Raw genomic sequence first — 22629 nt, 5'->3', positions numbered from 1 at the left:
TCTGGGCTCACACACCCCTAATTGCTTTCTCTCTCAGGATAAAATCCAGGCCACTCCATGCCTATGAGATCCTATAGGATCTGGTCCTCTGGTGGCCATAACATTCCACTTTAGTGACACTACTCAAGGCACACTGGTCTCTGGGCTGCTTCCTGCATACAAGCACATTGCCACTTTGGGCCCTTTCCATTTCCCGTATCCTAGATCCACAACAATCTCCCTCTGGCCTGCTTGATGTGTGCTTCAGGTCTGCACTCAAGCACCACCTTCTCAGGGAGGTCTTCTCATGCCTCTATTTAAAGCACGTCTCTCCCACTCACCTCCACTTGATGTTCTTTACCCAATCTATCTTCCCTGGAGTTTACTGACACCTAAGAGATAACAAATATTAATGTTCTTATCTTTCTTTCCCTATGACATACTGTCTCCAGGATCTACAAAATTATACAAAAGTCAGTATAAACCTGTCTGTAAATATTTGCTAACCTGTTTATGGAGGACAGCCAAGGGAAGCTGGGGAAGTTCCTATGTTCCTACATTATGTGGAATCTATAAAGTAAAATGGGGTGGGGGGGAGAACACTCAAGGTTTTTTTTATGCACACATACACAAAAAAGAAAGCAGTCTACGAAAGTGAGAACAAAAAGAGAGTTTGTTAAAATAGGAAAACTATTTAAAGACATTTTTAATGCTAACAGAAGTTATTTCAGTGTTGTGAAATTATGGATAATTATGTTTAATTATTGTTTATTTCTCAGTTATTTATAGTGAACTGATTTATTTTTGTATTTGAAAATATTTTTTAGGGTTGAGGATGTAGCCAGAGGTAGAGTACTTCTCTGTTTTGCACAAGGCCTTGAGTTTGGTCTCCAGCGTCATAAATTTTATCAATGGAAAACTTATCACTCTGGTCCAAAAGAGGTCAAGGATGTCTCCAGAATAACATGCAGAGCTAACTAGCTAGTCAAAAAACTTTTGGCAAAGAGTTTGTCCTTTGGTTTTTTATATCAAGGGCACTCATTAAAGACTTATAGGGAGGTATCAGGAGACATTCTATTGACAAAGGATATCTGTCACTGCATATCATATTTAAGGAAGAAAAAATAACCTCATTCTACTTCTTTTTATTCATTTTAATATGAAGATGCAAAAAAAGTTTCTTAATTCCATTACTTGATTAAATATATATTGTAAGAGTATTTATAGGTTTGTCAAAAGCACAAACATAACAACAACAAAAACATTTCAAAGTCATATTTGTTTATATTTGTTGTTCAGGAAAACCGCAGCACCTCCATAATGGTTATTTTCCTATTACACTGTTAGACAAAGAACTGGAGGCTGTGTAATATTATATATGTTAGCATTTGGGTAGAATTTATGTTTGCAACTGTTTTGCTTACATATATTATATGAATGCAAAAAAAGAAGAAAATGCCAGAACTAAAATTCCTTCTCATTGTTTGGTCTAAAGCATTGTTAATGAAACCAGGAGATATTATGCTCAAATCTTTGATTTTATTTCAGCAACTTCTAGAAAACATAGTAATGGAAAAATACATTGATATTATTATATGTTTAAATTAGGTATGTAGCTTAAATTAATTTTGCAATGTTCCATTTTAAGTTTTTCCAATAAAAGACTTGTATATTTCATTCTTTAGTATAAATAATTTTCAGTGTTCTCAGTGAAAACTGCTACTCGATTTGCAGAGCAGATCTATGTTATTGAACTCCAAGGCTATTTGCTAGGGATAAATTGTAGTGATTATAACAAAAAAGGATAATTTTAAAGTTCCCCTCCAAAGAAAAGAGGATGAGATACTATGGCTATATGTGATGCTAAATAAAAGCTATATTCTTGTCAGTATAAGTAAATTAAATAATTTGGGATATGGCAGATATCTTTTGAGAGCATCATAGTTTGTGAGACTGATTATCACAAAGAGAAGTTAAATTAGTCAGAAAGGACAATGAGGAAAATACACAGTGAGCTTTCTCTGTCCTAGGATACAGGGAGCAGAGCTGGCCACTGCAGACTGCTTCAGAACGCAGGCTCCCTGGCAGGTACATAACCATCCTCACTCAGCTGTCACGATCAGCTGGCCCTGCTGCAACTCATCAGCTATCAACTGCAGAGGTGCTCAGGTTCCAAATCCCCATGGAGACTGTGGAACTATTTTAACTTCTTTTCCACAGGTTTCACTCTTTCCTTTCCTGGGGTTTCTGACATGTCCCAGGACAGCCGTCATAAAACCCGAAGTCTATCAACACTTTTTAAGGGTTCAGGGAATGCAGGCATCGTGAGGTACATCCACTTCACAAGGGTCTCTTCAATATGAATCCTCCTAAGAGCACACTTCTGCCAATATTATTTTTTTAAATTCTGTTTTATCAGAGAATGGCAAATCTCACATCTGACTAGAACCTTTCTTTGGAAATACTTCTCTGGGGTGTAAACTCTGGAACCTATCAAACAAAGGGACAATTTTGTATACTGGCAGTCAGATGAGAAAGCGAATGACTCTAATGACTAGTTATAAAATTCTTTCACAATTCTTCAAAAAAATTGAAGGAAGTAATTGAGCTGTAAATGATAAGTTATTTAAAATGACTTTGATGATGTATTACTAAAAGTTTTTAATGTATAATTAGAAGGAATTTGCAATAGGCTGAATAATAGACCCCCAAAATAACTCCATCTGAATTCCTGTGAATGTCATCTTCTATGAAGAAGAGGAAAAAAAAAGACTGCAGATGTGATCAAATTAAAGATCTTCAAAATGAGATTTTCATGGACTATCTAGGAGGGACCTTATAAGAAAGAGGGATTATATTTGGTGCAGACAGAAGAGGAGGAGGCACACAGACAGAGATTAGTGTAAGGCAGCCATGAGCCAAGGAATGCTGACAGCCTCCAGAATCTGTAAGAGTCAAGGAATATATCTTCCCCAGAGTACATACCTGCTGACACCTTGATTTCAACCCACTATTACTGATTTCAGATCTCTAGAGGTCTAAAAGAAAATTTTCTGTTATTTTAAGCAACAAAGTTTGTGATAATTTGTTATAGCAACCACAGGAAACTAATATAGAGTTCAAAGAGTTGAATGGAATTGGCATAACAAACTCCTTTCATTCTCATCTACTTATCTATAAACATTTTTTTAAATCAATGCCATTTCAGAGAATTTGTCGCTGATATACAGGAATGCCTTTGATTTATGTGTGTTGATTTTATATCCTGCCACTTTGCTGAATTCATTTATTAGCTCTAATAGTTTCTTTGTAGACCCTTTTGGGTCTGCTAGGTATAGAATCATGTCATCTGCAAATAATGATAATTTAAGTTCTTCTTTTCCAATTTTTATGCCTTTAATTTCTTTCGTCTGTCTAATTGCTCTGGCCAGTGTTTCAAGAACTATGTTGAACAGAAGTGGTGAGAGAGGGCATCCCTGTCTTGTTCCAGATTTTAGAGGGAATGCCTTCAATTTTTCTCCATTCAGAATAATGCTAGCCTGAGGCTTAGCATAGATTGCTTTTAGAATGTTGAGGTATGTTCCTGTTATCCCTAGTTTTTCTAGAGTTTTGAACATAAAGGGATGCTGTACTTTGTCGAATGCTTTTTCCACATCTATCAAGATGATCATACTACAGAGCAATAGTAACAAAACAGCATGGTACTGGTACCAAAACAGGTGGGTGGACCAATGGTACAGGATAGAGGACACAAAAACCAATCCAAAAAACTACAACCATCTTATATTTGATAAAAGGGCTAAAAGAATGCAATGGAGGAAGGATAGAATCTTCAATAAATGGTGTTGGGAAAACTTGAAATCCATATGCAACAAAATGAAACTGAATCCCTTTCTCTCGCCATGCACAAAAGTTAACTCAAAATGGATCAAGGAGCTTGATATCAAATCAGAGACCCGGTGTTTGTTAGAAGAAAAAGTTGGCTACGATCTACATACTGTGGGGTCAGGCTCCAAATTCCTCAATAGGACACCCATAGCACAAGAATTAATAACTAGAATCAACAAATGGGACTTACTCAAACTAAAAAGTTTTTTCTCAGCAAAAGAAACAATAAGAGAAGTAAATAGGGAGCCTATATCCTGGGAACAAACTTTTACTCCTCACACTTCAGATAGAGCCCTAATATCCAGAGTATACAAAGAACTCAAAAAATTAGACAATAAGATAACAAATAACCCAATCAACAAATGGCCAAGGACCTGAACAGACACTTCTCAGAAGAGGACATACAATCAATCAACAAGTACATGAAAAAATGCTCACCATTGCTAACAGAGAAATGCAAATAAAAACCACCCTAAGATACCATCTCACTCCAGTAAGATTGGCAGCCATTATGAAGTCAAAAAACAACAAGTGGTGGCGAGGATGTGGGGAAAAGGGTACACTTGTTTATTGTTGGTGGGACTGCAAATTGGTGCATCCAATTTGGAAAGCAGTATGGAGATTTCTTGGAAACCTGGGAATGGAACCACCATTTGACCCAGTTATTGCCCTTCTCGGACTATTCCCTAAAGACCTAAAAAGAGCATGCTACAGGGACACTGCTACATCGATGTTCATAGCAGCACAATTCACAATAGCAAGACTGTGGAACCAACCTAGATGCTCTTCAATAGACGAATGGATAAAAAAATGTGACATTTATACACAATGGAGTATTACTCTGCATTAAAAAATGACAAAATCATAGAATTTGGAAGGAAATGGATGGCATTAGAGCAGATTATGCTAAGTGAAGCTAGCCAATCCCTAAAAAACAAATGCCAAATATCTTCTTTGATATAAGGAGAGTATCTAAGAACAGACTAGGGAAGAAGAGCATGAGAAGAAGACCAACATTAAACAAGGATGAGAGGTGGGAGGGAAAGGGAGAGAGAAGGGAAATTGCATGGAAATGGAAGGAGACCCTCAGGGTTATACAAAATTACATACAAGAGGAAGTGAGGGGAAAGGAAAAAATAACACAAGGGGAGAAATGAATTACAGTACAGGGGAGAGAGAGAGAGAAGAGGGGAAGGGAGGGGAGGGGAGGGGGTATAGCAGAGGATAGGAAAGGCAGCAGAATACAACAGACACTAGTATGTCAATATGTAAACCAATGGAAGAGTAACTGATGTGATTCTGCAATCTGTATATGGGGTAAAAATGGGAGTTCATAACTCACTTGAATCAAAGTGTGAAATATGATATATCAAGAACTACATAATGTTTTGAATGACCAAAAATAAAAATAAAATAAAATAAAATAAATGCCATTAAAAATAAACAGGGAATAAAACTATTGTCGAACCCTGTATCCCTTGAGTAATGAATTCTTTATAACTTATTAAAAGAAGCTTTAAAAACTCTCCAGAGTTCATAATACAAAACCTCATTTCCAATTAAAAAACAGAAGTTCATTGGATTAGACAAAGGGGAATGAAGGAAAGGGAAAGAGGATAGAAATAGGAAAGACAAGTGGTTTAAATCTGACGAAACTTTCCTATGTACATATATGAATAGAACACAGTGAAACTCAACATTGTGTACATTCACAAGACTAGCAACTGAAGCAGAATAAGACATACTCCATGTTGGTATAAATATGGCAAAATAGACTCTACTGTCATGTACAATTTAAAAGAACAAATAATTTTTTAAAAAAATTGAAAAGGTTAATCTTTATATCTTCAAAATATAAAGGAGTTCTTTATAACTTTCAAGTAAAATCTACGGTGCACAACACTATTAAGAGAATGACAAGCTGGGACAGTGGTGCACGCCTATAATCCAACTGGCTGGGGAGGCTGAGGGAGGATCATGAGTTAAAAAGTCAGCCTCATCAAAAGCAAGGGACTAAGTGACTCAGTGAGATGTTGTCTCTAAAAAAATACAAAATAGGGCTCGGGTATGCGGATCAGTGGTTAAGTGCTCCTGAGTTCTATCCCCAGTACCCTCCACTCCCCCCCAAAAAGAGAATGACCATTGGGAATTGAGGGTGTAGCTCATTGGTAGACAGCATGCAAGGCCCTAAGTTTGATCCCCAGCACCACAAAAAGAGTAAAACAAAAAAGAAAGGGGGGATGATGGGGTGGACAGAGAGAACTACTATGGATACTTATAATTGCCCATACTGCCATCAACATAAAAAATAGTCCAAATAACATTATGCTTTGTCAACTTCTCAAAAAAAGTTTAATTGTGTTTCCAAAGATTATTATGAAATTTATCTTTCCTTCAATTTGAACTCAGAGCTGATATGGCTCTTTGAACCTATACTCTTGAAGTTGAGGCAGGAGAATCCCTTGAGCTCAGGAAATCAAGATCAGCCTGAGCAACATAGTGCAATCCCACTTCCAAAAAAAAGAAGAAGAAGAAAAAGAAGAAGAAGAAGAAGAAGAAGAAGAAGAAGAAGAAGAAGAAGAAGAAGAAGAAGAAGAAGAAGAAGAAGAAGACAATTTAAACTCTATATTTTAGTTCTAAAATTCTGATGTCATTATTTAAACAAGGAACAATGCTAAATTTATAATATTTCTATTCTTGTTTCCATTTGGTGCTATATTCTTGACTAATCACCAGCAATGAAAAATAAAAAGTAAAGAAAAGATCTGATCATATTCCTTTTGTTTATTTTTATATATCTGAAGAAAATCTTTGTCACATGACCTACAGGGCACAAAAAATGATGCAACATTATGATTCTATATCCTTACCTAGCCTTATATGAGGCAGGTGTTCAAAAAGGGTCCAACTGTGGTCATCAATGAAATGATTCTTCAGGATCAACAGCTGGCAAACATCTCGGGCTGTTATGTCACTGGGTACCTCTAAAGCCCTGCTGGTTTCATCTTCACTGTACACTTTAATCACCTGTGTAAGGAGAAAAAAGAGAGCTAAAATATTCTTGTTTGTTTTTTTAAAATAAATTTTATTGCATACATTAAAGGTATACAACATGATGTTTTAAGATAAAATATAGCTAATTAATTAGTTATTATAGTGAAGTGAATTGACATATCCATCATCTCACATGGTTATCTATTTCTTGTGTATGGCAAGAACAATTTAAATCTACTCATTTGGTAAAAATTCCAAAAACAATGACTAACTTAGTCCTCATTATATACATTAGACCTTTGGAAATGTCAGTCCTATATATCTGTTAGTTTGTATCTTTGATCTATGTCTCCCATTCCCCTTATCCTCACTCTGTCCCTATTTCTGTATTTTAATTTCTTAATAAACGAAGATACCACATGCAACTGAAATCATGCAATATTTTTCTTTCTATGTCTGGCTATTACACTTAACATAATTTCCACCAGGCTAGACATGTTGTAGTGAATGACAGGATCTCCCTTTTTTTAAAGCTTACTAAATATTCCATTGTGTATTTTTATGTGTATATACAACTGAGTATATTCACACATCCACGGTTCTTTTTATCTATTCGCCCATTGTTTTTTCTGCTATCAGGTTGTAAGGATTTTTCTTTTATATATTAACCTTCATCAGATATGTGATTTGCAAAGATTTTCTTCAATCCATAAACAACTTTTTCACTAAAATATTTAATTAAAATGACATTATAATAAGCCAGTTTACTAGTTGAGCTGATTATACTAATTTTCTTATACATTGAATGATACCTAACCAAAAGTTATTTGTCAAGGTCACTTTGTCCAACAAACTCCATTTTTTTTACATTGTCTAAACTAAAAGCCATTCAATGAGTATTCAAAAAATTTTCCCCACCACTTTGCTCTATTTAAAAATCTATATATCTCTTATCAATACTTTAAGTTTCACATTCCATATTTAAATCTTGTACATAATCCCAGCAATGTTAGTGATTTATTCCCAGGTACACTTATGTAGCATGGAACAAAATCAGACTGTTTGAAAACATTTTTCCATTTCAGATATAGAAGTTTGGGCAAATACTGGATAGATGCTCACCACATCCTTTTTTTTTTACTCCCTTGCAATTAATGTTGCCAGCTGATTGAGTTTGAGTCAGTGGAATGTGTGTGTAAGGACTGCTGCACTTGCAGGATGCCATAAAATTCTCCCAAACTTCATCCCTTTTTCATCCCCCCTCCCACTGAATGGAAACAGCTGTGTGGATTGCCCAAGGGAAAAGGAAAATCATGGGACAGAATGAGGTTTTGTCCTTAAATGATTTCGAGGAAGATGTTTAACTGAGAAAAGTCATTATGAAACACTAACATGAGCAAGAGATAAATTTCTATTGTGCTGACTCACTGTATGTGAGGATTTATCTATTAGATAAGCCAGTGTTATCTTCAATCATATAGAATCAGAGTTTTATATAAAATACCCCATCAACATTTATCAAGCTGTGCTTTGGACTAGAATTTCCAGTATTATCTACTTGATGTGTTAATTAAGTAAAAGAAGATAAATTCCTATGACAATAGTATGGTAAGATCACATATAAACACACAACTGGGAAATGAGAGGAAAATTCAATATAAGAAGTATGCCTATTGTAAGAACATCATTGAAATGTCTGCATTTTTAGAAATTTGAACAAATGCTAAACAAAATGATATTCAATTTTGTCCTATCAATTATTTTTTAATTATACTTAATGACAACATAATGAAATAATTACTTTCCTACAATGATGGGAGTGATATAAAATGGTAAAACTATTTTGTACATCTATTAGAGAATATTTATTAAAAGCATTAAAAGATCTATTCCTTGAACATAGTAATTGCACATAAGCAAACTATCTCAACAAACTTGTGTTAAGGGTACAAAATGGCTTTGGGCATTGACATGTCCAATGAAGTATTATTTAGAATTCTACCAACTTAAACATTCAACAGTAAAAAAAAGGTAAACTTTCATTGAATGGAATATTATATGGTCCTTAAAACTGTTATCCAAATAAATTACCTAAGAATGTGTACAAATTCTTAAATAGAATAGTACATATTTACTTGTTGGCTTTGGATACCTGGCACCACTCCTCTTTATGGCACCATTTTGATTTTCTTTTAAAGTACCATGCTCTCCCTCACTTGCAATCCTTGTGATTCTGGCAGCTCTTTCTTCAGCCCAAAGATGGTGTGCTGGAGCTGCTGCAACTTGCCTACAGGAGCTGACTGTTAAACATTCAGAAGTCATGCAAGTCAGGCATCTTCAAATTAGCCATGATGGAAGTATTTATACTAAAGAAACTAATAAATGCCATAAATACTAAGGCTTTTTAAAAGCCTTTTTTTTTCTTTCTAATTTTTAAAGCCAATTTATAAGTGCATAATGGCCTCCACTCCAACCTCTGTTCCAAGGTGGAAGGTATTTCCTAGTTTGACCAATCAGTATCCAGATGCCCCTGACAGCAGTCATTATTTAACAGAGGCAAATGACCTACTCAGAGCCAGAGCCAATGCAAATTACTATTCCATAACCATAGAAGACACCGTCTTTTCTACTGGGCTTAAACCTGGAAAGACAGTAGGCTGAAGCTGTGACTGTTAATCATTGTTGGTATATAAATCATACTGAAAAAATTTAAATGCTTGTTTCAACCCAAATTCTTATGTTGAAACTCTAATCCCAAAGTGAAGGTATTTGCAGGTGGGACCTTTGGGAGTGATGAAGTCAGGAGGGCAGAGCCCTCCTCTATGGGATTAGTGTCTTATGGAATTGGTCACTCTGTGATAAACACTTGCAATCCATTCTTTCTTGATTGCACATGTGATATCCTCCACCTGGAATATATTTTAAAGTTCAAATCACCAATAACATATTTTCTTTGGCCAATTCCTACATAAATTTGACCACAGTTCCAATAGAACTGTCTCCAGAAAGTCTACCCTAACTACCCAAGGCTTTGTAATATGCCCTTTCACGTGATTTTTAAAATTATCTGTCTATGTGTATTTCTCCTCAGGCATGCTAACAAGCTCTTTTAAGGAAAATCTCCATTTATTCACCATGTATGACTGTATTAGGAGGAACTAGCCCGGGCGATGCTGGCTTAATAAAAGTCTTCAAAGTTAGTGAACTTTGGACTCACTGTAAACCTGTCAGCATTTTGCTCATAACAAGTACTCAAAACCTATTTATAACATTTACTTTAGAAATATTTTCTGTCATGAAGTATGCGATTTTTACTTGAAATTTCTATGCTTAGAAAATTAAAATTCTTTTCAGTAGAAACAGGCAATTTTTCATCATAAAAAATTTTAGGTAAGAATTGACTCCAGGTTGCAAATCTGAGTTTTAATCTTTGAGATGGCCATAAAGTCATCTGAATAAGATCATGGAAATATGTTTTGAAGCCAGTTATGATTGTCTACAAATCTACATTTACTTTGTTACCTAACACATGCAGGTCACTAAGATGCTGGGATCTTTCTGTAGTCTCAGCATAGCCCAGGTTTGCACCTGGGTAGACTATATGTGCAAGTATTGCATCTGTGCTAAAAAACTGGTGGCATTCTAAAGGATGCTCCCACTATACATTCACGCTGTTGTAGTCAAACTGATTGGACCAAGCATGGTGGGTGCTTCTGGCAAAAGCAATGTAAAAATGCCCACTTCTGAGAGGACAATAGGCTGCCACTCTGGACTGCTCCTTTAGGTGGAACAATGGTGAGTCACTGCTGCAGCTCCTTGTTACACATATCAGGCCAGAAATGGGGAGAATGAGCAGTGGCTACTGCAAAGGTTCCCTTCACTTCCTCACCATTCCCATGTATTTTCTTGCAGGAAACACTCATCACCTGTGATAATAGAAGCTTGCCTCTTATTTTACATGCTCTGTCTTCTACATTAAAGAGGCTAAGAAAATGTAAAATTAGGGCATTCTGAAGCCTCAGCCAGAATAGAAAAGAGGGAAAGAGCAGGAGGTAAAATTGGGGAAAGTGAGAAATTTAACTAACAAATCGGGAAATGCCATTGTTTTGTTCAGATTATGTTACTGAAAATATGCAAAAAAAATTGCTGAGAATTGAAAGACACAAATTTAGAGGGTGTAGGCCAACTTAAACTTCTGGCATAAGCACACATATTCATTTTTAAAATAAATAAAGTCTACTGAGAGAAAAACTTAAGACTTTTGTTTGAACTCCATTTCAAACCCTTATTTTTTAAAATTCTATTTAATGCAGATATTTATCCAAAATACACATTTGTCTATTAATGGTATAATTATACCTAGGTTAATGTGTCGTTCACATAGTAGGAGTTTGATCTACACTGGAGCATTTAAGCTCCCTACATCACTGTGAGTTTGCTATTTGAAATGTGTTTCCCTTTTTGACAGGAAGTGAAGCTAGGACTTCCATAGATTGATGGACCAAGGTAATACCATGAGAAAGTGCAGAGCGGGGACTCACGTCTGGGTCATTCTGACTTCTGAGTATGCACCCCAGATTCTGAATTACTGTGCTTTCCTGCCTGCACCCAACCCCCTGGGGACAAACAGAGCAGCATGTCATGCACACTGTTGTCCACATGTAACATATACTCTACACACACTCCATGCCCAAGGTGCAGCCATTTCACACACACACACACACACACACACACACACACACACACACACACGTGCACATGTAGAAATGCACAGAGGACACTTTTAGAAAGAACACACTTCGTCAATCTAGTCATTTAATAAATGTCTACTGTGTGCTGATCTGACTAGTTCTGCTGAACCTTAGGCACAATTGTCACCAAAGAGAGGCAGGAAATGCCACATCCTGAGTGTTTAGCATATGCCAGACTATGCCAAAGGAAGTTTGTGGTCATGGGGACGTGTGCAAGACTGCACATATATGCATGCGTACATACACACACACACACACACACACACAGCACAGTCTAGGTAGAATTTGTCCTGGGCTATCACTGCTGGGTCCATGAGACTTAGGGACACTGGGACAGGTATCTGAGAGTGCATTATTTGATATAGGTGGCTGGGGGAGGTGGAAACTTTGGAGGTTATTGATCCTACTAGTTCAAAAGAACCTAGACTGCCCAAGTGGGAGGAAGGCCCCAGAAACCCAGCGCTGCTGTCTGCACATGATTTCTGGTTTGGAGCAGAGAGGGTCCAGCCTGGGGGTGGTGTATCCTGCCAACCTCCACAGGCTCCAGGGCCCAAGCTACCTCTCTGGGCTCCAGGGACCCAGGGTGAGCATTTCTGAGCTTTCCCATGCTACTCCATCACTGCGGGCCTGACTCAGCTCCACTTAACTTCCCGGTATGAGAAATGGACAGGAAATTAAAGATAACTAGGTAGTTTGAGAGGATTAAGGATAAGGGAGAACAACATAATCATGTCATAGTTGCTATGGGACAGGAGAACACACCAAAGGAAATGGAAATGGCCTCAGACCAGTCCATTACAAGGACAAGGGCAAGGCCAATAAGCAGACCACAGAGTCCTGAGGGGGGAACAGAAACGTCAATCACCAGGGAGTTGTCCAATGCAGTCCAGCCTAGCAAGGCCATGGGCCCAAGGAGAGGAAGGCAGACAAGGCTGTTGAAAGGCCTAAATGGGGCAACAAAGCTGTTCTGTTCCTGCTGGCTGGGGAGAGCCTTGGTCAGAGAGAGGGAGGATGTGTTCCTGGGCTTGGAGTGGGCCATCCTTGCCTAGGGAGCTAAGCCAGTTCCTCCTAAGTACTAATTTGGGAAGAACTCAAAGCCCAAAGACTCCAAGCATGGGAGAATCCCTGGTCAGTTGTTGAGAGCCACAGCCCAGTGAGAATGACTCCTGGCATTTGCCAGAGGGAATGTTTGAAAGGTGACATCGAACCATTGAGATGATGATTTGAGTTAAGCTGTATATAATTGCTGTGATGCTGGATTGATTGAATTGTATATTTGACCTTTACTGTGGGCAATAGGGTGGCTCTTGCTGCCTCAGGCGCCCACTACTTTGGAGTTTCTGTGAGTCCCCAACCCCCCCACCCCCCCACCTTGGGGGTTCAGGGAGATTGGACAGAGCCAAGTGTAGGGAGTGTGTTCCTGGGTGGTGTGTGCAGTGCCGGTGAGAGTTGGGGAATAAAGACTTGCTATTTGAATCTATAAGGCTTTGTGGCAGCTCAGTTATTATGCCCAGCCAGACTGCAGCAGTCAGTATCACATTCTAGAAAGTTCTTGGAGGTGAAAGTTCAACTCCCAGTCCTGAACCATCCTAGCTGTGTGGCCTTGGACAAGTCACTTCCCCTCTCTGGAGTTGGATCCTCATGTTCACAATGAATGAGCTTTTGGAAGAATTAAATGAAGTGAAGTAACAGCAGCTAATATTTACTGGGTAATTCACCTATGAACTAGCACAAGGGTTGGCAAACTTTCCTGCCTGGGACCAGAGAATGAACATCTTATGCTTCACAGGCTATGGAGTTAATGTTGCAACCACTCATCTCTCTTTTTGTAGCACAAACCAGCCATGGATGATGGGTAAACTAATCAATAATGGCTGTGTCAAGTAAAACTTTATTTATAAACACAGGCAGCAAAACAGACTTGCCCGGCAGTTGTAGTTTGTGGACCATTGAACTAGCCACTGTCCTAAGCACTTTTAACTTATCTCATTTGATTCTCACACAACCCTGGCAAGTGGATACTATTATTATTCCCATTTAGCAGGTGGAAAAACTGAGGTCGCAAGCTAACAAGTAACTGGCCTGCTGTTATACAGCCAGGAAGTGGCTGAGCCAGCATTTTAACCCAAGTGGTTTGGCTTCTGAGCCTCTGGTGTTAATCTTTACAGGATACCCTCCCTCCCAGGATAAGAACAATGCTAATCATAAGAACAATGCTAGTCATTGCTCCCATTTGCATGGGACTTTACACATTCCCGAAAGAGCAATCAGAAACACCAGCAGTTCTCCCTCAGGAGCTGCAGTGCACTGGGGCATCCTCATTGGTTGTACTGTGTCACAAGTCATTTGTTGCTAATAGTTTTTAAAATGATTTACTGCTGTTTTAATAAACAACAGTTGACCCAATGTTATCCCTCTAATAATGTCCCTCTCACTCCCTTGCTTTCAGATATATTTCCTGGAAAGGGCACAAAAGCATGGGGGTTTCAGCTACCTCCCCAAGAATGCCTGGAGGATGGCAGTCCAAGGCACGCAGTCTAGGAGTCACTCAGAGGGATGGCAACCAGTGGTCAATCCAATCTGGTTGTCATCAAGGGTGGGGCATGTGGGATAATTGTTCCCATGAGATAACTGAAGAAAGCAAGGCCTTTAGAAATATAGAGAAGAGCCTGACATCCCAAGGCTAGAGTCAGACAGAAGCTATCATCTGTGGGAAGGGACAAGTATCACATCAGAGAAAAACACGAGGAACCAGACAGAATGCTGTTCAGACCCTGACCCGCCCATTCTGTGTGACCACAATGGCTCTCATCTGGCCTCAGTTTCAACATCTATAAAATGAGGATTTTGCCAACACCACGTCTGATAGTGCTTGTTGTGAGGATTACAGGAAATAATAAGAAATTTCTAAGGCTGATGGAACAGAAGACTCAGAGAGAAGAAAGGGGAAAGAACAATATTTAAACTATGCACCAGGACACCTCCCAAATGTACCTCAAGAAAATGACTCTCAACAACTTAGAGATGGAAACAACCATCTCCATTTTGTAAAGAAAGAAACCAAGTCCTGACGTCCTTTAGCTAAAAAGCAATGTGGCTAGAGTAATGTGGCTAGTCGGACATAGTGACATTGTAAAGGTAAAATTTCCAAGCTGATTCTAAGCCGCAGAGCCTGAGTTAAAGTGTAAAGGACCAGGCTTGTAAACCTGCTTCTAAAACTGCAAAGCATGGGTTAAATTCCTGAGGCAGTTAGGACAAGGCCCTACTGGCCATTTAGTGATTTATGGACTGGGCTCCTGTGCAACTCCTCACATAAGCATTCAAGACCCTGTGCAGTTTGTCACGTAGATATTCAGGGTCCAAACCAATCAGTTTGAATGTGTACCCCACCTAGGAGCACCAATCATTCCTGCCCTGATTGTTCCCGCCAATATATGTACTAATCATGTGTCAGAATTGTTGTTCAATTGTCCCGCGCCTCATGATGATTTGTTCTGATGTATGCAAAGCCCCCCACCCTCTCCGAAAAGTGTACTTAAACTCCACTTGAACTCTGCTCTGGGCTCTGAGCCGCTCTCCCTTCTTGAGTGGGCACAGAGTCCCAGCGTGCTGGAACAAGATCCTCAATAAACTTCCCCCCCTGCGATTGCATGAAGTGAGTCTCTTGTGTGGTTTCTCCCCTCTGACGCTCCGCTGCACCCCAACAACGTAGGCATGTGACAGGGGAGACTGAGGCACCAGGATTGCAAGTTGAAGAACAGCCTCAGACACTTTTTTGAGACCCTGTCTCAAAATAAAAAATAAAGAGTGTTGGGGATGTGGCTCAGTGGAAGAGCACCCCTGGGCTCAATCCCCAGTGCTGAAAGAAAAAAAGAGCAAGAAACAGAAAAGAAAAAAGAAAAGAGGGAGGGAAGGAGGGGAAGAAGGAAGGAAGGAAGGGCAGAAGGAGGGAGGGAGGGATATAACAGAACTCCCAGTCCAGAGCACCAGGAGAATTGTCAGCTTTTGGTAATGTGAGTGGAAAACCAGATTGGAACGCAGAGAGAGTCACACACCCAACAGATATTTATTGAACACTTACTTTGTGCCAGGCATGGATCTCATTTTTGAGGACACAACCCTGATCAAGACAAACCCATTCCCTAAAATTCAAGAGGGTAACTAAATCAACTCTAGGGTCCCTTCTATGTTATGGTGCCATTCTAACTCTGCCATGATCCTGAGCCAAGTAGCTGCTCCTTACCTCAGTCTCCTCTCATTCAAAACCCTTCCCATGGGAAATCAAAAGGGAAACTGTCTACCCAATGCTTGCCTTTCACCCAGCCCTGGTGTCTTTGTGGCTTCATGCCCAGCAAAGAACAAAGGCTGGAAGGACTGTTTCTCTAGGACAGCATGTGCCTCCCTATAGGGTGTGGGGGCTGAGGACCCTAGCCTGTCCTAGGCCTGACCCGAGTGAGCCGTCTCTGGAAACAATGGTCAGAGGCATCTCCCCCAAGATCTCCACCAAGGATGGGAAGTGGGGCATAGGGTGGGCTGGCCTGGGCATTGTTTGGAAGGCACATTTACTGGTCGAGTTGGCAGATAAGATCCTGGGATACTGGAGTGAACCCAGGAGAGACAGCATCTTTATTCCTCTTCTCTAAAACAAAGCGACTGTTTCTGTTCCCATCTTACCTTGCAGGAGGCCTTAGAGCTGCAGAGCTGAGCCCTTCTTCTCCAGCCATCCCAAGCCAGGGCACAGCCCTCCTGCCACACAGGAGTCCCTGTCCTGGTCCAGGAGGACAACACCCCTGCTCCATAGCACAGGCCACTTTTTATGCACGCAAGGGGCGGGCAAAACCCAGGCATGGGACACGTCAGACACTTGGGCCATCAGGGCAAGCAGAAGACTTCTCCAATTGTCGGCCCAGGAATTGAGGGGCCCCGTGGGTGCACATCCCACTGAGAGGCAAGGGGACACTCGGGAGGCGGAGTGTTGCCAGCTGCTCAGGTGGGTGGCCTGCTAATGCACTCTGTGGCCACCCAGGTAGGTGGCCTGCTCTTCTTTCCTACTGGGCCTGAGTGGGGGCCACGGGCACAGCTCTGCAGGGAGCACAGGGGAGGGGGTGAAGACCAAGGCCTCCCAGCAACTGAGAGAAAAGAGCAAACCCTCAGCAACCAAGGAACTCACTCTAGCACCTTCCCACCCAGCCCTGTTCTCCATCACACACGCACCAGCCCTCCTCGTGGCCACATTTGTTCTGCAACCCCCTCCCCATGCCACATGTGGGAAGGGCCTTGCTGGGCCTTTGGGCCTCACCTTTGTGTGAACCTCTGCTTTGATCATGTCAGCCACAAGGAGGGAGAGCAGTTTGGAAGGGAAGTGGAGGAGCAAGATTGCCCTTTCTCTGCCCCTCCTTGTACACCTCTCTGGGGCACCAAAGAGTCCAGCTGCTTGCAGAAAATCCTCCAGCCACACAGGAACCCAGCGTTCTGAGTCCTGACCCTCCATGGGCCAAGGCTTCAAGAAATCCCACTGTATCAAGTGGAAGAAACTGGGGAATGGGCCCTCAGATGACAGAGAAGCAAAAAGCCACCTGTTTCTTCTCCACCCAAGCTATGTAGATAAATACAACACCCCTCCTATGACAGCCCCTGACTGTTCCCAAAGCACTCCCAATGTGCTTATTCTTGTCCCCATTGTACAGATGAGCAAACTGAGGTTTCCACTAGCAAAGTGACTTCCTTGCTCCAAGTTGTCCAGCAAGGAAGAGGTGACACCAGGACTTGATGTTAGGCCCATGGATCTCAAATATTTCCTTCCTTTGTAGTGGAGAACTCAGAGTCTGCACAGGAGAAGACTTGGCCTGCTGCAAAATGAGCTTGACCTTGCAACATAATCCATACTTATGGACTCCTTGGTTTCTGAGGTGTGGTCATATTGTGCTGATGTTAGCCTGCCAGGCTTCTGAGCAGTCCCCAGTCCTGACAGTTTGTCCGCAGCACTTCTAGCTCTGACGCTGCTCCTTGCCCCTCTCACTGGAATGCCACCTGGCTGGCATCAGGAGTCGGGGACTGGGCCTGCCTCCATGGCTCTCCGGCTCAAGGGTCTTCATGGCCCTCAGTTCCTCTGTTGCTCAGCGTATGGCGTGACTCTGGGGTAAGGGCGGGGAATCTGGGGAGGGAAGCCAGATTCATCCCCAAACCAGGAAGCACAACGCTTGGGACGGTTCCTGGCCCGCCTGAGGAAAGAGAAGGTGCATTGGTTACTGAGGCTGGCCTAGGGCAGGGGAGAGGCAGGAGGGAAAGGGGGTGTTAGGAGCCCGTGGAGATGGGGGAACACACCACCAACCAGGTTCCATGGGCTCCAGCCAGGGGAAGGCCCCAGGGAGAAATGGGAGCACCTGGAGGGGTGGGGACTACAGAGAGAGGCCAGCAGGACCTCTAATCTGTCCAGCCTTCCTTCCCAAGCCAACTCCCCAGCCGGGCCCTCTCTCCCTGCAGAGGTGTGTGACAGCTGGGGCAGTTCCAGAGGAGGGATCCCCCTGAACCCCACAGGGGGAGGGCGCCACCTCCCACCGCCTCCTTCCATCTCTTCCTGTCACATCCTTAGCCACCAGTGTTTCATAATAAACTGGTTTCTGGCTGGCTGTTGACTTAGGAATCCAAAACATCAGGTTTCAAATCCATTCCTAAAGTTTTAGCTCTCACCTCTCGGCAGACCATTCCAGTCCAAACTGCTCCTTTTGAGCTCCTGCCCCACAGAGTGGACAGCCTCCTGCACGTGTCCTCCAGGGTGACCCTCAGACACCTCCAGCTCAACTGGTTCTAAAGCAAAGCTCTTCTTTCCCCTCCCCCACAGCCCCACTCCTAAAACACAATTCATCCTTGAACCCTAGGAATAATGTCACCACCCATCAGCTGGACATCATTTTTTATATTCCTCGCCTTACTTTGTCCCTTCAACATATAGGAACAGGTCGTACCAGGTACTGCCTGAGGAGATGGGGGACAGCAGTGAGCAAGTGACAATCCCTGCACCCACTTCAGTTTATAGTCTCATCCAATAAGTAACCAGAAAATCACTCACCAGTTGACAAGAAGTTGAGATGGGTGTAATCCCAGGGGCTGAGGGAACCCAGAAGAGGAGTATTGGGCCAGGCACAAGGGTTCATGTATGTAATCTCAGTGACTCAGGAGGCTGAGGCAGGAGGATTGCAAGTTTGAGACCAGCCTCAGCAACTTAGTGAGACTCTTGTCTTAAAATACAAAATACAAAAAACTGGGGATGTAGCTTAGTGGTAGAGTATCCCTGAATTCAATTCCCATTACCAAAGAAGGAAAGAGGAAAGGAAGGAAGGAAGGAAGGAAGAAAAAAGGAGGAGAAAGGGAAGGAAGGAAGCAATTAATCAAATCCTGTATGTGGATCATTGAAGTCCTCTCACAGAGCTAAGAGTATGTACAAAGGCCAGAAGTAAAAGAGAATGTTCATCAATTGAGAAACTTGATCACATGATGCTGTGGATATAGAGAGGCAAAGCTATAAATTGGGGGATAGGGTCTTACCTGGTAGGAGATGAGCCTGCAGAAATCGCTAGGCACTTGAGCATAAAGAAAAATTTGGGATAGAAAGATGATATCTAAGGATAAACTAAAGGATGTAGTAGCCTTTGGGGAGTGCCCTCAAAGCAGGGTCCTCGGACTGGGGTTGTGGCTCAGTGGTAGAATGATTGCCTAACATGTGTGAGGCACTGGGTTCGATCCTCAGCACTATATAAAAATAAATAAATAAAATAAAGGGATTGTGTCCATCTACAACTAAAAAAAAAAAAAAAAAAAAAAAAAGCAGTGTCCTCATGTTCTCAGGCCTATTCGCATTCACAGAGTGCTAATGGTCTATGTTGAGATAAACTTTTACACCAGTTTCACTTTGCTTTGACATCCAGAAGCATTATCTATGGGCTTGTATTCCATGTGTTCTGTTTTTAAAAATACCTTTATTTTGTTTATTTATTTATTTTTATGTGGTGCTGGAGATGGAACCTAGTGCTTCACACATGCTAGACAAGTGCTCTGCCACTGAGCTACAACCCCAGCATTTTTATAGTATAAAATTTTGAGAAGCACTGCTCTTTGGCCATGAGAACAAGGAAAGGAGAAATATTGGAGAAAATAAATTAAAGAGGAGTATATTGAATTTGCTTTTGCTTTGTTGAAGAAACTTGGGCAGGGAATACTGTATAAATACAGAATTTAAGTGTTGATAGTATGGAGGCTACAAATAAAGCTAAGGCCAGGGAAGGTCAGATGAAAGAAGGAATTTAGAGCTAGACTAGACATGTGCTTTGCTGTGATATGATGGAATTTTTCATTTTTTTAAGAAAATATTTTTTTAGTTGTTGATGAACCTTTATTTTATTCATTTATTTATATGTGATACTGAGAGTTGAACTCAGTGCCTCACACATATGAGGCAAGTGCTCTACCACTGAGCCACAACCCCAGCTCTGGAATTTCATTTTTAAAAAATACAAAAAATATTAATGTCCAGCATTAACATAAGGAGTTTTTAACTGTAAGATACCTAGTATTGTGCACGTGCATCCTGTGAGTGTCTAGTGGTGATGATAGTAATGCATAGTTTCTAAAGAAACCAAGGCTCTCCTTCTGGGCACCAAAGATCTTGGAGAAATTTCAGACACCAGCACCTGTATTCTCTTTGGGTTGGATGAACTTCACCTGAAAACCGTATTCTGGTAGCTTCATTTATCGAAAGCTGGGTACTGCAGGAGACACAAAGAGAAAAATGGATTTGTAATTAAAATACATGGTTCAAGTGGGTTATTGGTTAAAAATTTGCATCAGCATACCAGTCTATGATTCTGTGTTTGGTATGGGAAAGAAAACACTGAATTGTTTTTATTGCTTGCATGAGCACTCCATAGCTATTTTACATCTTTCAAATAAAAGTGAAGGGTAATTTTTATTTTTTTACTCCCCCCCCTTTATTCCTAAGCCATTTCTGACACCCTAAATTAATTTTATTTTTTCAAAATCATAATGAACCTCAAGAATTCAGTATTTTATGTATGTATTCTTTATAATACTACTACAAAAACTTCATAGAGAAATATGTATTAAGATGAGTTTACTAAAGTGAACTAATAAAAACCTTATGGTGATTCTTCAAGGTTAACTGCTAAAAAATAGAGTAAAAAATCGTGTTCTGTGGGCTCTCAACAATGTTAACATTGCTTCTGGCTAGTGTTGGAACTTCATCTGTGTGATTAGATTTAAAATGTGGATGATACTGGACTTTGGGCTCTAGAATTCCATTTGTGATTTACAGAAATGAATTGCTATGTATTAAATTCTGAGGAATCCTATTTCTATGTTTTGTCCTAAAGCATTTAGAGAGATGACCAGTGGTAAATATTACTTTTTCCAAATGTAATGGACAGAATTTAGAAATATGGGACAATGGACTTTACTGTGATTGCAAATCATGCATAAATGTACTTTTTATAAACCTGTGTTAGATTTTTCACTCACCCAACTCAGCAACATCATAATCATCATGTCATGTTCAATAGATTTAAATTTTTTTATTTTATTAGGGACAGCATGAAGCTTTTTACATAAAGATTTGAATAAGAAATGTAATTATTTTCAAAAATACCAATATTGGCATGCTATATTAGAAATTTTTTTTCAAAGTGTTCACATTGGCAGTCTATGATTCAAATTATTCATATTCCTTTAATATTTCACATTTTTTTCATTGTAGAGTCAATAAATTTGGGTGATCCATATATATCATGTATCATTTATTGACTAAGCTATTTTTCTGTATTTTGTTTTCTATTATTTTATGTACCTCTTAGTTGCCATTTATCTTTATAAAAAGAATCTTGGTTTGAGGAATAAGTGAATAAAACATTTTTGTTTTATTTTCTTTATCTGTATTAGGCTAGGTCTAGACACTATTTGATAGATCTTTTGCCTGAAGCTTGAAATGTGTTGTCCACTTTGGGTGGACTTCGTGAATTTTATATCAAGATGACTTTCAAGTAATGTGGTCAGACTTTGATAGTTGAGGGTGTTCCTCCAACTTTCATTTTTGGGAAAAACCAGAAGGCAGTATACCACTTAGGAAAATGTTTCTTATGGGATAACTTGAACATACACTCTCAAGAATTTTCCTACTGTCTTTCATCTTAGATTTTGAAGACTAAGCACTTGTTTCTGAGTCTTCCTGTTTTCACTTAACTTTGTTGGTCAACTCTGTGTTTTGGTAGAAGGTGACCCTGTGGTATATCCACTGCTTTTTTCTCAGATGCGTTTTAAATAGGCCTAGCTTCTAGGTGTCTGTGTTAGGAAGAAGAATCAATTTCAACATTTTATGGTTTAGAAAAATTTGCACACTATTCTTACTTTTGGCATGATAAATTAGCAATAGGTTTATAAGATTATGTGTTTAAGAAATACTTTGTTTACTTTTCACTTATCTGGATGTGTGTGTATGTGTGTGTGCCCCATTGTACCCATACTTCGAATTTTGTTTCTTGCAATGATTTCTTGAAAGTTATTTTTATGGCAACTTGTTAAATTTTCAGAAGTGAAATTTTTAAAGTAGTGTTATACTGCATATTTTCCACATAGTAAGTTTGTGGGAATACTTTTTTTTCTTCTCTTCAACATTTCACTTTTATTTTAACCTCAGAATGGAATATTGATTCCCAAATCTTCATATACAAATTTCAGCCATAATTTTTTTATTATTTTAAGTCCCCCTTCAACATGGATCTTTATTGACCCACATTTTATTTTCTTGCTATTCGTGGGGGTTTTTTTTGCCTTTTTTGCATTTAATCAAACTATCATAATTTTATTTTTGAACTATTATCAGACTTTCAATTCATAAATATTTGAAAACTATGACTTTAGGACCTTTTTATTTGTGTAAGCAGACAATATTGCAGGTGACACATCTTAACTTCAAGGATTTTCCTATACTTTTCAGTAACAAACTTATTTT

The 22629-nt window shown here is 39.9% G+C and overlaps 1 pseudogene; it reads right to left on the bottom strand.

Moving 5' to 3' along the window:
- LOC144374686 (growth factor receptor-bound protein 14-like) overlaps positions 1–12651 on the bottom strand; it is a 92110-nt pseudogene extending 79459 nt beyond the window's left edge.
- Between the last annotated feature and the right edge of the window lie 9978 nt (positions 12652–22629).

The sequence above is a fragment of the Ictidomys tridecemlineatus genome, unplaced genomic scaffold, assembly GCF_052094955.1.
Source record: "Ictidomys tridecemlineatus isolate mIctTri1 unplaced genomic scaffold, mIctTri1.hap1 Scaffold_82, whole genome shotgun sequence".
NCBI lineage: Eukaryota > Metazoa > Chordata > Mammalia > Rodentia > Sciuridae > Ictidomys > Ictidomys tridecemlineatus.
Note: the sequence above shows the minus strand (reverse complement) of the source record. Positions and strands in the feature narration are given on the sequence as shown.